Source organism: Nycticebus coucang, chromosome 6, assembly GCF_027406575.1.
Source record: "Nycticebus coucang isolate mNycCou1 chromosome 6, mNycCou1.pri, whole genome shotgun sequence".
Taxonomy (NCBI): Eukaryota; Metazoa; Chordata; class Mammalia; order Primates; family Lorisidae; genus Nycticebus; species Nycticebus coucang.
In genome coordinates, this window is record NC_069785.1 from 91480527 (window position 1) to 91492577 (window position 12051).

The following is a 12051-nucleotide window of genomic DNA, read 5'->3' on the forward strand; positions in this document are numbered from 1 at the left end:
TCAGCTGCTCATGGTTTCCTATTTCACGTGGTTCTCCACACATTTAAAAATACTGCTGTTCATCTGAAGAGGAGGAGTAAAATGCAGTGCCCACCTGAAGTTTCGCACAGCTAGCTTGATGGTCAGCGGCCTTTGAGGGGAGTGACATAAAGTGAGACAGCTTGATGGTCAGCGGCCTTTGAGGGGAGTGACGTAAAGTGAGACAGCCTCTAGTAACAGGTGGTGGTAACCATTGCCCATGAATAGTGCTCCGTCCCCAGCGCTACATTGGCCAGAATTCTAGAGGTCCAGAAAAGCATTCCTTTACTCCCCTTTCCCTGACCGTCTTTTAAATAATATTTAACCATTTAAATGGTGCATATTCATTATAGAAAATTTAGAAAATTTTACAACCAAATAAAAATAAGTAAACAGAAAACCTCAGTACTACCATGAAGTAGAGGTGATCCCTCTAAGTACTGTCTCTGTGTTTACACACGTGTGTTTACAGAGGAAGGGATGATACTGTATACTCTGTTTAAAAACTAGCTTTTTATATTAAATACATTAGGATAACTTCTTAGTCATTAAGTTCGTTTATTATATATTTTTAATAGTTGCGGAGTAGTCAGTGTTGTTGATAATTGTAGAATTGACTTTGTCTCTGTTATCAGACCTTTAAGTTCTCCTCAATTTTTGATATAAATAGTGCTGTAGTTAATACTCTTATAATCCATATTCATAATTTGTTTCAGTGTATAAGGTAATAGTTTGAGGTTCCCCTGAAAGCAAGACTTGTGTGCACATGGTTAATTCAGGAGGTGATCCCGGGCAACAGCACTGAGTAAGGGAGGGTTTAATCCCAGCACTCGGGAGGCTGAGATGGGCGGGAGTCACTTGAGGTCAGGAGTTTAAGACCAGCCTGAGCAAGAGACAGACCCTTGTCTCTACTAAAAATAGAAGGAAAATTAGCCTGGTGTTGTGGCAGGTGCCTGTAGTCCCAGCTACTCAGGAGGCTGAAGGAGGAGGATCACTTGAAGTCTAAGGTTGCTGTGAGCTATGATGATGCCAGGGCACAGAGTGAGACTGTCTCAATAAACAAACAAAAAGTAGGATTTGAACTGTGAAGAAGAGAAAACCAGTTCAAAGGTGTGGAATAGATCTGGAATAGAATGAGCATGCATGTTCATTCTCACCAGGATCTTTCTCCTCAATTCACGCGACCCTCCTGGTTTGCTTCCCAAGCAGCTGGGCCTACAGGCATATGCCAGCACACAGGGCTTAGTTTTAAATTTCTCATTAAGATGGGGTGTCCTCCCTCCTCATTAATTTTAATTTCTCATTAAGAGGGTTGTCCTCCCTCCTCAGCTTGTAAAGCCAATGAATGGAGCAGCGCTTCGGCTCAGTAGTGGGTTGAAGGTGGCTGAGCCCTGATGAGAACACTGGGTCGTAGTGGAGACTCAGGGTTGATGGACTAGAACTAAAGGAGGCAGATGTGGGATGGCGGATGAGGGTCCCTTTATATTTACTGCCTACTTTACATTTTTACTGGAGGCTGACGTACTCTTTAGAGACGTGTTGGCTTTTGGAATATTCCTTCAGTACATACACGATACGGGATTTAATCGTTCTTAGAGTCTTAGAACATGTCATTAACATTCAGAACAGATAGCAGGTAATGATTGCTCTTTCTTTGATGTTTTAGAATGTACTTCAGGATCTTAGAGTGCCTTTGGGCAATTTTCATCACTCTCAGGGTTACTAGTGCAGCATAAATAAGTGGAAATTTTCCATTAGATGGCGGCTGGGGGGATATTACGTCAATGTAATTCGATTTCATGTGAGAGGCAGCACTGTCAACTGCTTCTTTGCTTTAGAGAGCTTGGAAAATATAGTTTTAAATACATAAATTTATTCATTGGACCTTTTAGTTATAATGCCTCGGGTATTTTTGTGACCTAAATAGCAAGTGAAGAAATCACCTCTTTATATTGTAGGTGTTTCTCACATTTGTTGGCAATATCAACTTCAGACAGAAAAAAGCCATGGGTTTATGATAGCCCCAGGTTAAAGCACATTCCTCGTTTTCAGTGATACTGAAAGATTAGAATATTAAATTCGATCTCCCAAGTCAGGGTTTCTCAAATTTCAGTCACTTGCATGCCACTTTCATGATTTTGCTATATTCTGCATTGCTGATGCTATTAAATATTTAATGTTTTTCTCTACAGTGACTCAATTTTTGCTTAAATTTATTTAAGAAAGCCTTTATGTTATTGAAATAAATGAAAAGTAACTTAAAAAATATATCGTAACTGAAACAAGAGTGTCTGTTTTGGTCAGTTGCTCTCATAGCAGGTTTAACCTGTCCTGTGCCAGGTGTGTGACTTTGGGCAAGTCCCAGCTCCCCTAAGCCTCTGTGCTCATGGTGTGGTGGGGATGATGAGATGTGGTGCCTGGGACCCTGACGGCTCAGTAAATGGAGGCGACTCCCTACGTGGTGTAAGTGGTTGGTGTCTTTGGCCCTCTTGCTGAAAGAACTATACTGGAAATTCAGAATTACACATGCACTTCCATTCTGCACCTGGAGATGGGGCTGAAGGTGTAAGAAAGAACAGCAGACCAGAGAGCTGGCCGATTTAATTGTATCTCCGGCTTTCTAAGACGGCTGTGCAACTTGGTCAAGCCATTTATCTCCCCAAGGGTTTGGTTTCTTCATCACACCAATTAGGAGGTTTGCTTTGATTTGATTTGATCCCAGGGCATCCAGCTCACAGTGTCAGTTTACAGGGTTCTGATCATGGGATGTGGTTTATCTGAAGTTGGAGCATTTTTAATTTTGTTGTCTTAACTGGCTATTTAATACACACAGTAAACGAGGAGTGGGCGTGGCCCAGCTGTCTTCCTGTTTTTTTTTTTTGTTTGTTTGTTTGTTTGTTTTTTCCTTTTTCTCAGCCTCCCAAGTAGCTGGAACTACAGGCGCCCACCACAATGCCTGGCTATTTTGTTGTTGTTGCAGTTTGGCTGGGGCTGGGTTTGAACCCGCCACCCTTGGTATATGGGGCTGGCGCCCTACTCACTGAGCCACAGGCTCTGCCCTGCCTTCCTGTTTTCCTTAAGAGTGACTGACAGGGGCGGCGCCTGTGGCTCAAAGTGGTAGGGCGCCAGTCCTGTATGCTGGAGGTGTGGCAGGTTCAAACCCAGCCCTGGCCAAAACCCACAAAAAAAAAAAAAAGAGTGACTGATAGTCCCCAGGCGTCACGTTAACAGGTGGGTCAGTCAGTAATTGCTTTTGAAGCTGGGTGTAGTTAATTCCATAATTGTGAGCTGTTGAAGGTTAGTCCTAGTAAAATTACGTCATAAGACGGAGGTGTTTTTGGAGGATTTAATGACAAAAGAAAAACACGAATAAGCTGTTATTACATGTTTGACTCAAGTTTATGTTGAATGTTTATCAAGAATGCAGCTATTTGCTGTTGCCCTCATTAAAAACTATGCGTGACTTTCTAGCCACATAGACCACTGCTGGAGACATATTATGTCCCTTCTAGATCAGAGATTCTACAATTTTATGATTTTGGGGGGGAGGGGGAGGGACTGAGTCTCACTCTGTTGCTCAGGCTAGAGTGCTGTGCTGTCACTATCCACAGCAACCTCAAACTCCTGGACTTGAGCTCAGCCTGCAGGTGCCCACCATAACACGCAGCTAGTTTTTGTGTTTTTAGTAGAGACAGGGTCTCACTCTTGCTTAGGCTGGTCTTGAACTCCTGAGTTTAAGCAGTCCACCCACCTTGGCTTCTGAGAGTGCTGATATCATAGGCGTGAGCCACCACACCAAGCTTAATTTTATGAATTTCTGTCTCCTGATAAGGTTGATCTGGGTTTGGTAGTGATGAAGTTGAAATCAATAAAGCAAAATAAAATTTTAAAAGTCTACTATTTAAGATAGATGTATAGATAAGTGTCAGTGTGTATGTTAGCATAATATACCAATCACCTATTTGTTTCACTTAGGATATATTTTAGAAATTGCCCCATTTATAATAGTCTCCTTTTTCTTTGGAATGACTGCAAAGTTTTCCAATGAATGGATAATGACAGTTATTTAACCAGTCTCATTATAATGGATATTTAGGCTTTTTGTAAACTTCTGACATCACCCACGATAACACTTTAATGCATATGTTGTCCATATGTTAATGTAGCTGTAGGGAAATTGCTGGGTCAGAGCATATGTGTATTTATAATTTTGAATTTGAAATGATTAGTTACTCATGGAGGTTGAACCCAGGGGTGCTTCACCCAGCAGGCTGTGAGCAAGCTAAGCCCCTCTTTCTCATTTTTCCTGTGTAGCCAGACAACTTGAATTCTGTTATTACTTCCTATTTTCTTCAGGAAAATGCTGGCTAGATGATCATTACTATTTGGGCAGATTTTGCAGAGATTAATTAAATATCACACTGAAGACCACTTTCTAAACTACATGCACTTGCTGAATTAAATGGCTGGTCCTATTAAGCATATTGGAATGTACTTTTCATTGCTTCAGAGCACAATTACACCAGCATGGAAAACCTCCAGTTTGAAAATTACCAACAGATTAAGCCTTCCCTGGAGATCCATTTTCGTAACATAATGAAATGTCCTGTATATGTTATGTAAAATGTTTAGCAATAACATTATTTACACTTTATTTCTCCTTAAATTCAGAAGGAAAAAGCATGTCTGGATACTGTTCCCATTTCTTTCAGAGAAAACTAGTATTAGGTATTGGAGTTGGACTAAAACACGCACAAAAAATTACCCTCTCAGCTCTTAATTCTCTTCATTACTGTTTGATTGTGTATGTGTGTGTATATAAGTCTCAGATTTAAAGTTTCTGTATTTTGAGAAAATAAGAGTAGTTTGTGTTAGGTGAATGTTCTTTCTTCTTCACATTTAGGACTCATTACATAGATTTAGGAAAATCATGAAAGATACTCATAAACCACTATTTCTTTATTCTTCCTGGGCTGCAGTGCAGTGTGATATGCCAGTCAAGTCCTAAGGAACTCAGAAAATTTTATTTTACTTTTTATGCCAATGTGGTCTTTTGTAAAATTGATGACGTTTTCCTCCTTAATTTGACTTTCAAGTATGATCCTTAATATAGCACTGCACTAATTGACTTACAAAGGAAAAGCATCTCCATTATTGACCAATTTGAAAAGTAGTTGTAGTGTTGGATGTAATATTTATAGTGACGATAGGGGTTAAATCCTACAGAATAATCTGTAATTAATATAAATTGCTTGAAGTAATTAAAATAAAAATATAAATTAAAAACTTATTAGGCAGTCACCTTTTATGCTTTCCTTTTTAGCACATGTATTACATTCTAGAGAAATTATCTGCTTATATTTAGAGACTGTTAAATTAAATTAATTAATTAATTTATTTATTTTTTATTATTGGGGATTCATTGAGGGTACAATAAGCCAGGTTACACTGATTGCAATTGTTAGGTAAAGCCCCTCTTGCAATCATGTCTTGCCCCCATAAAGTGTGACACACACCAAGGTCCCACCCCCCTCCCTCCTTCCCTCTTTCTGTCCCCCCCCATAACCTTAATTGTCATTAATTGTCCTCATATCAAAATTGAGTACATAGGATTCATGCTTCTCCGTTCTTGTGATGCTTTACTAAGAATAATGTCTTCCACTTCCATCCAGGTTAATACGAAGGATGTGAAGTCTCCATTATTTTTAATAGCTGAATAGTATTCCATGGTGTACATATACCACAGCTTGTTAATCCATTCCTGGGATGGTGGGCACTTATGCTGTTTACACATTTTGGCGATTGTAAATTGAGCTGCAATAAACAGTCTATTACAAGTGTCCTTATGATAAAAGGATTTTTTTCCTTCTGGGTAGATGCTCAGTAATGGGATTGCAGGATCAAATGGGAGGTCTAGCTTGAGTGCTTTGAGGTTTCTCCATACTTCCTTCCAGAAAGGTTGTACTAGTTTGCAGTCCCACCAGCAGCGTAAAAGTGTTCCCTTCTCTCCACATCCACGCCAGCATCTGCAGTTTTGAGATTTTGTGATGTGGGCCATTCTCACTGGGGTTAGATGATATCTCAGGGTTGTTTTGATTTGCATTTCTCTAATATAAAGAGACGATGAACATTTTTTCATGTGTTTGTTAGCCATTCGTCTGTCATCTTTAGAGAAAGTTCTATTCATGTCTCTTGCCCATTGATATATGGGATTGTTGGCTTTTTTCATGTGGATTAATTTGAGTTCTCTATAGATCCTAGTTATCAAGCTTTTGTCTGATTGAAAATATGCAAATATCCTTTCCCATTGTGTAGGTTGTCTCTTTGCTTTGGTTATTGTGTCCTTAGCTGTACAGAAGCTTTTCAGTTTAATGAAGTCCCATTTGTTTATTTTTGTTGTTGTTGCAATTGCCATGGCAGTCTTCTTCATGAAGTCTTTCCCCAGGCCAATATCTTCCAGTGTTTTTCCTATGCTTTCTTTGAGGATTTTAATTGTTTCATGCCTTAAGTTTTAAGTGCTTTATCCATCTTGAATCAATTTTTGTGAGTGGGGAAAGGTGTGGGTCCAGTTTCAGTCTTTTACATGTAGACATCCAGTTCTCCCAACACCATTTATTGAATAGGGAGTCTTTCCCCCAAGGTATGTTCTTGTTTGGTTTATCAAAGATTAGATGGTTGTAAGATGTTAGTTTCATTTCTTGGTTTTCAATTCGATTCCAAGTGTCTATGTCTCTGTTTTTGTGCCAGTACCATGCTGTCTTGAGCACTATGGCTTTGTAGTACAGACTAAAATCTGGTATGCTGATGCCCCCAGCTTTATTTTTATTACTAAGAACTGCCTTAGGTATATGGGGTTTTTTCCGGTTCCATACAAAAGGCAGAATCATTTTCTCCAAATCTTCGAAGTGCGATGTTGGTATTTTGATAGGAATGGCATTGAATAGGTAGATTGCTTTGGGAAGTATAGACATTTTAACAGTGTTGATTCTTGCAATCCATGAGCATGGGTATGTTCTTCCATTTGTTAATATCCTCTGCTATTTCCTTTCTGAGGATTTCATAGTTTTCTTTATATAGGTCCTTCACCTTCCTTAGGTATATTCCTAGGTATTTCATTTTCTTTGAGACTATGGTGAAGGGAGTTGTGTCCTTAATTAGCTTCTCATCTTGACTGTTATTGGTGTATACAAAGGCTACTGACTTGTGGACATTGATTTTATATCCTGAAACATTACTGTATTTTTTGATGACTTGTAGGAGTCTTGTGGTTGAGTCTTTGGGGTTCTCTAAGTATAAGATCATGTCGTCAGCAAAGAGGGAGAGTTTGACCTCCTCTGCTCCCATTTGGATTCCCTTTATTTCCTTGTCTTGCCTAATTGTGTTGGCTAGAACTTCCAGCACTATGTTGAATAGTAAAGGTGACAGAGGACAACCTTGTCTGGTTCCAGTTCTAAGAGGAAAAGCTTTCAGTTTTACTCCATTCAGTAAAATATTGGCTGTGGGTTTGTCATAGATAGCTTCAATCAGTTTTAGAAATGTGCCACCTATGCGTATACTCTTCAGTGTTCTAATTAGAAAAGGATGCTGGATTTTATCAAATGCTTTTTCTGCATCTATTGAGAGGATCATGTGATCTTTATTTTTGCCTCTGTTAATATGGTGGATAACGTTTATGGACTTGCGTATGTTAAACCAGCCTTGCATCCCTGGGATGAAGCCTACTTGATCATGATGAATGACTTTTTTGATGATAAGCTGTAATCTATTGGCTAGGATTTTGTTGAGAATTTTTGCATCTATATTCATGAGTGAAATAGGTCTGAAATTCTCCTTTTTGTTTGGGTCTTTTCCTGGTTTTGGTGTCAGGGTGATGTTTGCTTCATAGAATGTGTTGGGGAGGATTCTTTCTTCTTCAATTTTTTGGAATAATTTCTGCAGTACAGGACTAAGCTCTTCCTTGAAGGTTTGATAGAATTCTGGTGTGAAGCCATCTGGACCAGGGCATTTTTTGGTTGGAAGATGTTTTATTGTTTCTTTGATCTCACTGCTTGAAATTGGTCTGTTCAGGAGCTCTGTTTCTTCCTGGGTAAGTCTAGGGAGAGGGTGTGATTCCAAATATTGATCCATTTCCTTCACATTGTCAAATTTCTGGGCTTAAGAGTTTCTGGTAGTATTCAGAGATGATCTCTTGTATCTCTGTGGCATCAGTTGTTATTTCCCCTTTATCATTTCTGATTGAGGTTAGAAATAGAGATTTTACTTTTCTATTTCTCATTAGTCTGGCCAATGGTTTATCTACTTTATTTATTTTTTCAAAAAACCAACTCCTTGTTTCATTAATTTTCTGAATGATTATTTTGTTTTCAATTTCATTGATCTCTGATTTGATTTTGGACATGTCTTTTCTTCTACTGAGTTTAGGCTTAGATTGTTCTTCTTTTTCCAATTCCATAAGATGGCTTGTGAGAGGGCGGCGCCTGTGGCTCAGTCGGTAAGGCGCTGGCCCCATATACCGAGGGTGGCGGGTTCAAACCCGGCCCTGGCTGAACTGCAACCAAAAAATAGCCGGGCATTGTGGCGGGCGCCTGTAGTCCCAGCTACTCGGGAGGCTGAGGCAAGAGAATCGCTTAAGCCCAGGAGTTGGAGGTTGCTGTGAGCCGTGTGATGCCACGGCACTCCACTGAGGGCGATAAAGTGAGACTCAGTCTCCACAAAAAAAAAAAAAAAAATGGCTTGTGAGATTGTTGATGCGCTCTTTTTCTGTTTTTCGCATGTAGGCATCTAAAGCGATGAATTTTCCTTTCAAAACTGCTTTTGCAGTATCCCAGAGGTTTTGGTAGCTTGTGTCTTCATTGTTGTTATGCTCAAGGAAGTTAATGATTTCCTGTTTTTTTTCTTCCTGCACCCATCTGTTATTCAACAGAAGATTGTTTAATTTCCATGCCTTTGTGTGGGGTTGAGCGTTTTTGTTAGAGTTGAGTTCCACCTTTAGTGCCTTATGGTCTGAAAAGATACAAGGTAAAATTTCAATTCTTTTGATTCTGTTGATATTTGTTTTGTGTCCCAGGATATGATCAATTTTGGAGAATGTTCCATGGGGGGATGAGAAGAATGTATATTCTTTATCTTTGGGATGGAGTGTTCTGTATGCGTCTATCAAGCACAGTTGTTCTAGGGTCTCATTTAAATCTCTTATATCTTTGTTTAATTTCTGTTTAGAGGATCTGTCCAGCTCTGTAAGAGGAGTGTTAAAGTCCCTTGTTATGATGGTATTATCAGATATCATATTGCTCAGACTGAGTAAGGTCTGTTTCAAGAATCTGGGAGCATTTAAATTGGGTGCATAAATATTTAGAATTGAAACATCTTCTTGTTGTATTTTTCCCTTGACCAATATAAAGTGACCATCTTTGTCTTTTTTGACTTTAGTTGCTTTAAATCCACATGAATCTGAAAACAAGATTGCAACTCCTCTTTTCTTCTGAATGCCATTTGCCTGAAAAGTTGTCTTCCAACCCTTGACTCGGAGCTTTAATTTGTCTTTTGAAGCCAGGTGTGTTTCTTGCAGACAGCAAATGGATGGCTTGTGTTTTTTAATCCAGTCAGCCAATCTATGTCTCTTTAGTGCGGAATTCAAGCCATTAATATTTATTGAGATAATTGATAAGTGTGGTAGTATTCTATTCATCTTATTTTGTGAGAGTTCATTGCTTAGGTTTATCTTTTGCATCAGTGTGGAGGTTAGGTTCTGTCCTTTAATTTCTGAGTTCTTACTTTGCTGCTGATCCATTGTGGTGGTCAGTGTGCAGAACAGGTTGAAGTATTTCCTGTAGAGCTGGTCTTGTTGTGGCGAATTTCCTCAATGTTTGTATATCCGTAAATGATTTGATTTCTCCGTCAATTTTGAAGCTTAGCAGGGTACAGAATTCTGGGCTGGAAACTGTTCTGTTTAAGTAGATTAAAGGTAGATGACCATTGTCTTCTTGTTTGGAAAGTTTCATTAGAGAAGTCTGCGGTCACTCTGATGGATTTGCCCCTGTAGGTCAACTGGCGCTTACTCTTGGCAGCTTGCAGAATCTTTTCTTTTGTGTTGACTTCGGACAGGTTCATCACAATGTGTCTTGGAGAAGCTTGGTTAGAGTTGAGGCGACCTGGGGTCCGATAGCCCTCTGAAAGCAGTGTGTCAGAATCTTTGGTGATATTTGGGAAATTTTCTTTTATAATATTCTCTAGTATGGTTTCCATTCCTCTGGGGCATTCTTCCTCCCCTTCTGGGATTCCTATAACTCGTATGTTGGAACACTTCATAAAGTCCCATAATTCTGACAGCGAACGTTCTGCTTACTCTCTTTTCTTTTCTGCCTCTTTTACTATCTGAGTTATCTCAAAAACTTTGTCTTCTACCTCTGAAATTCTTTCTTCTGCATGGTCTAACCTGTTGCTGATACTTTCCATTGCATCTTTAAGTTCCCTGATTGACTGTTTCAGTTCCTTCATCTCTGCTATATCCTTTTTATATTCATCATATCGTTCATCTCTTATTCGATTCTGTTTTTGGATTTCCTTTTGGTTATTTTCCACTTTATTAGCAGTTTCCTTCATTGTTTCCATCATTTCTTTCATTGTTTTCATCATGTGTATTCTAAATTCCCTTTCTGTCATTCCTAACATTTCTTTATAGGTGGAATCCTCTGCAGTAGCTACCTCATGGTCCCTTGGAGGGGTTGTTCTGGACTGGTTCTTCATGTTGCCTGGAGTTTTCTGCTGATTCTTTGTCATGAGTGATTTCTTTTATCTGTTTCCTTGCCCTAATTTTCCTTTCACTTCCTTTTGCTCTTTAAGTTCTTGTGCCTGAGAGGTATGATGCATGAGCCAAAATACCAACTTTGGAGAGGCCAAACAAGTCCATATTCAAAGGAATTCCCAAGATAAGCTGCATTATTTATTTTCCAGGCATAGATGATTCATAAATGATGGCAAATTGTATATTATAGTCCTTCAGTTTTCCAAAAGCAGGTGATGGCAAAGAAGAGCCTTCAGGCAAATCCAAAGTAACTCCAGTGCTGAAGCCTTCTGTATTAATCTCTACAATGTGCTACTTCATTCAAACTACTGTGACCCGTCTTTGAGTTTCAATCCCTTGTCTATTCTATAATCCTCACATGAGCATAAAGTCCAGGCCTTTTGAAAATACATAACAAAGCGGAGCTCATTCCCTTCTAGCTCTAATATGTGAAGGGATTTTGGACCAAAGAAATAAGCTTTAAAAGCAAAACAAAAAAGCCATTGGCGTGGTAATTGTTTTGCAAAACTAACCTTACAAATTCTTTGTGGACTTCAAAGCTCAGCAAGAAGGGGAAGCTTACTCCTGAGTAATGGGCGAGACTGTTAAATTTTAAATTGTTCTGCTCCATAAGGAAGCAGTTGGTTGTGTTATTCCCACAGAAGAGAGAGGCCTTCAGCAAAATGAGGCTTTGTTGTAGTATGTATTGATCTGGGCCCACCCTACCTTGTAAATCACTGGAGCTCATGACTGCTAAAACAAACAGAACAAAACCATTTTTAACAGGACCCCCAGCACTCTAATTATGTTTTTAAGAGTCAAAGAAATACTTTCTTGTGTTTATAAAAGAAACCATTAGGTGGTACCTGTGGCTCGGTGAGTACGGTGCTGGGCCCATATACCCAGGGTGGTGGGTTCTAACCCAGCCCCGGCCAAACTGCAACAAGAAAATAGCTGGGCTTTGTGGCAGGCACCTGTAGTCCCAGCTACTTGGGAGGCTGAGGCAAGAGAATCGCCTAAGCCCAAGAGCTGGAGGTTGCTGTGAGCTGGGACGCCGTGGCAATCTGTCGAGGGTGACAAAGTGAAACTCTGTCTCTAACAACAACAACAAAAACAAACCATTATTTCTTACATTTCTTGTAACCACGAAGAGACCTTTGAGATTCCTTGGAAATTATGAGAATGTCAAGACTCGTTACCATTACATATTGCAAATAATGTTTAATTTGTTTTCTGTGGAACACTGAAGT

General features: G+C 39.4%; 1 protein-coding gene across 1 annotated transcript in view; it reads left to right on the forward strand.

The window, feature by feature from the left end:
* The window catches only part of KLHL2 (kelch like family member 2), a 123941-nt gene that overhangs the window by 64063 nt on the left and 47827 nt on the right, over positions 1-12051 (forward strand). The window lies entirely within an intron of this gene.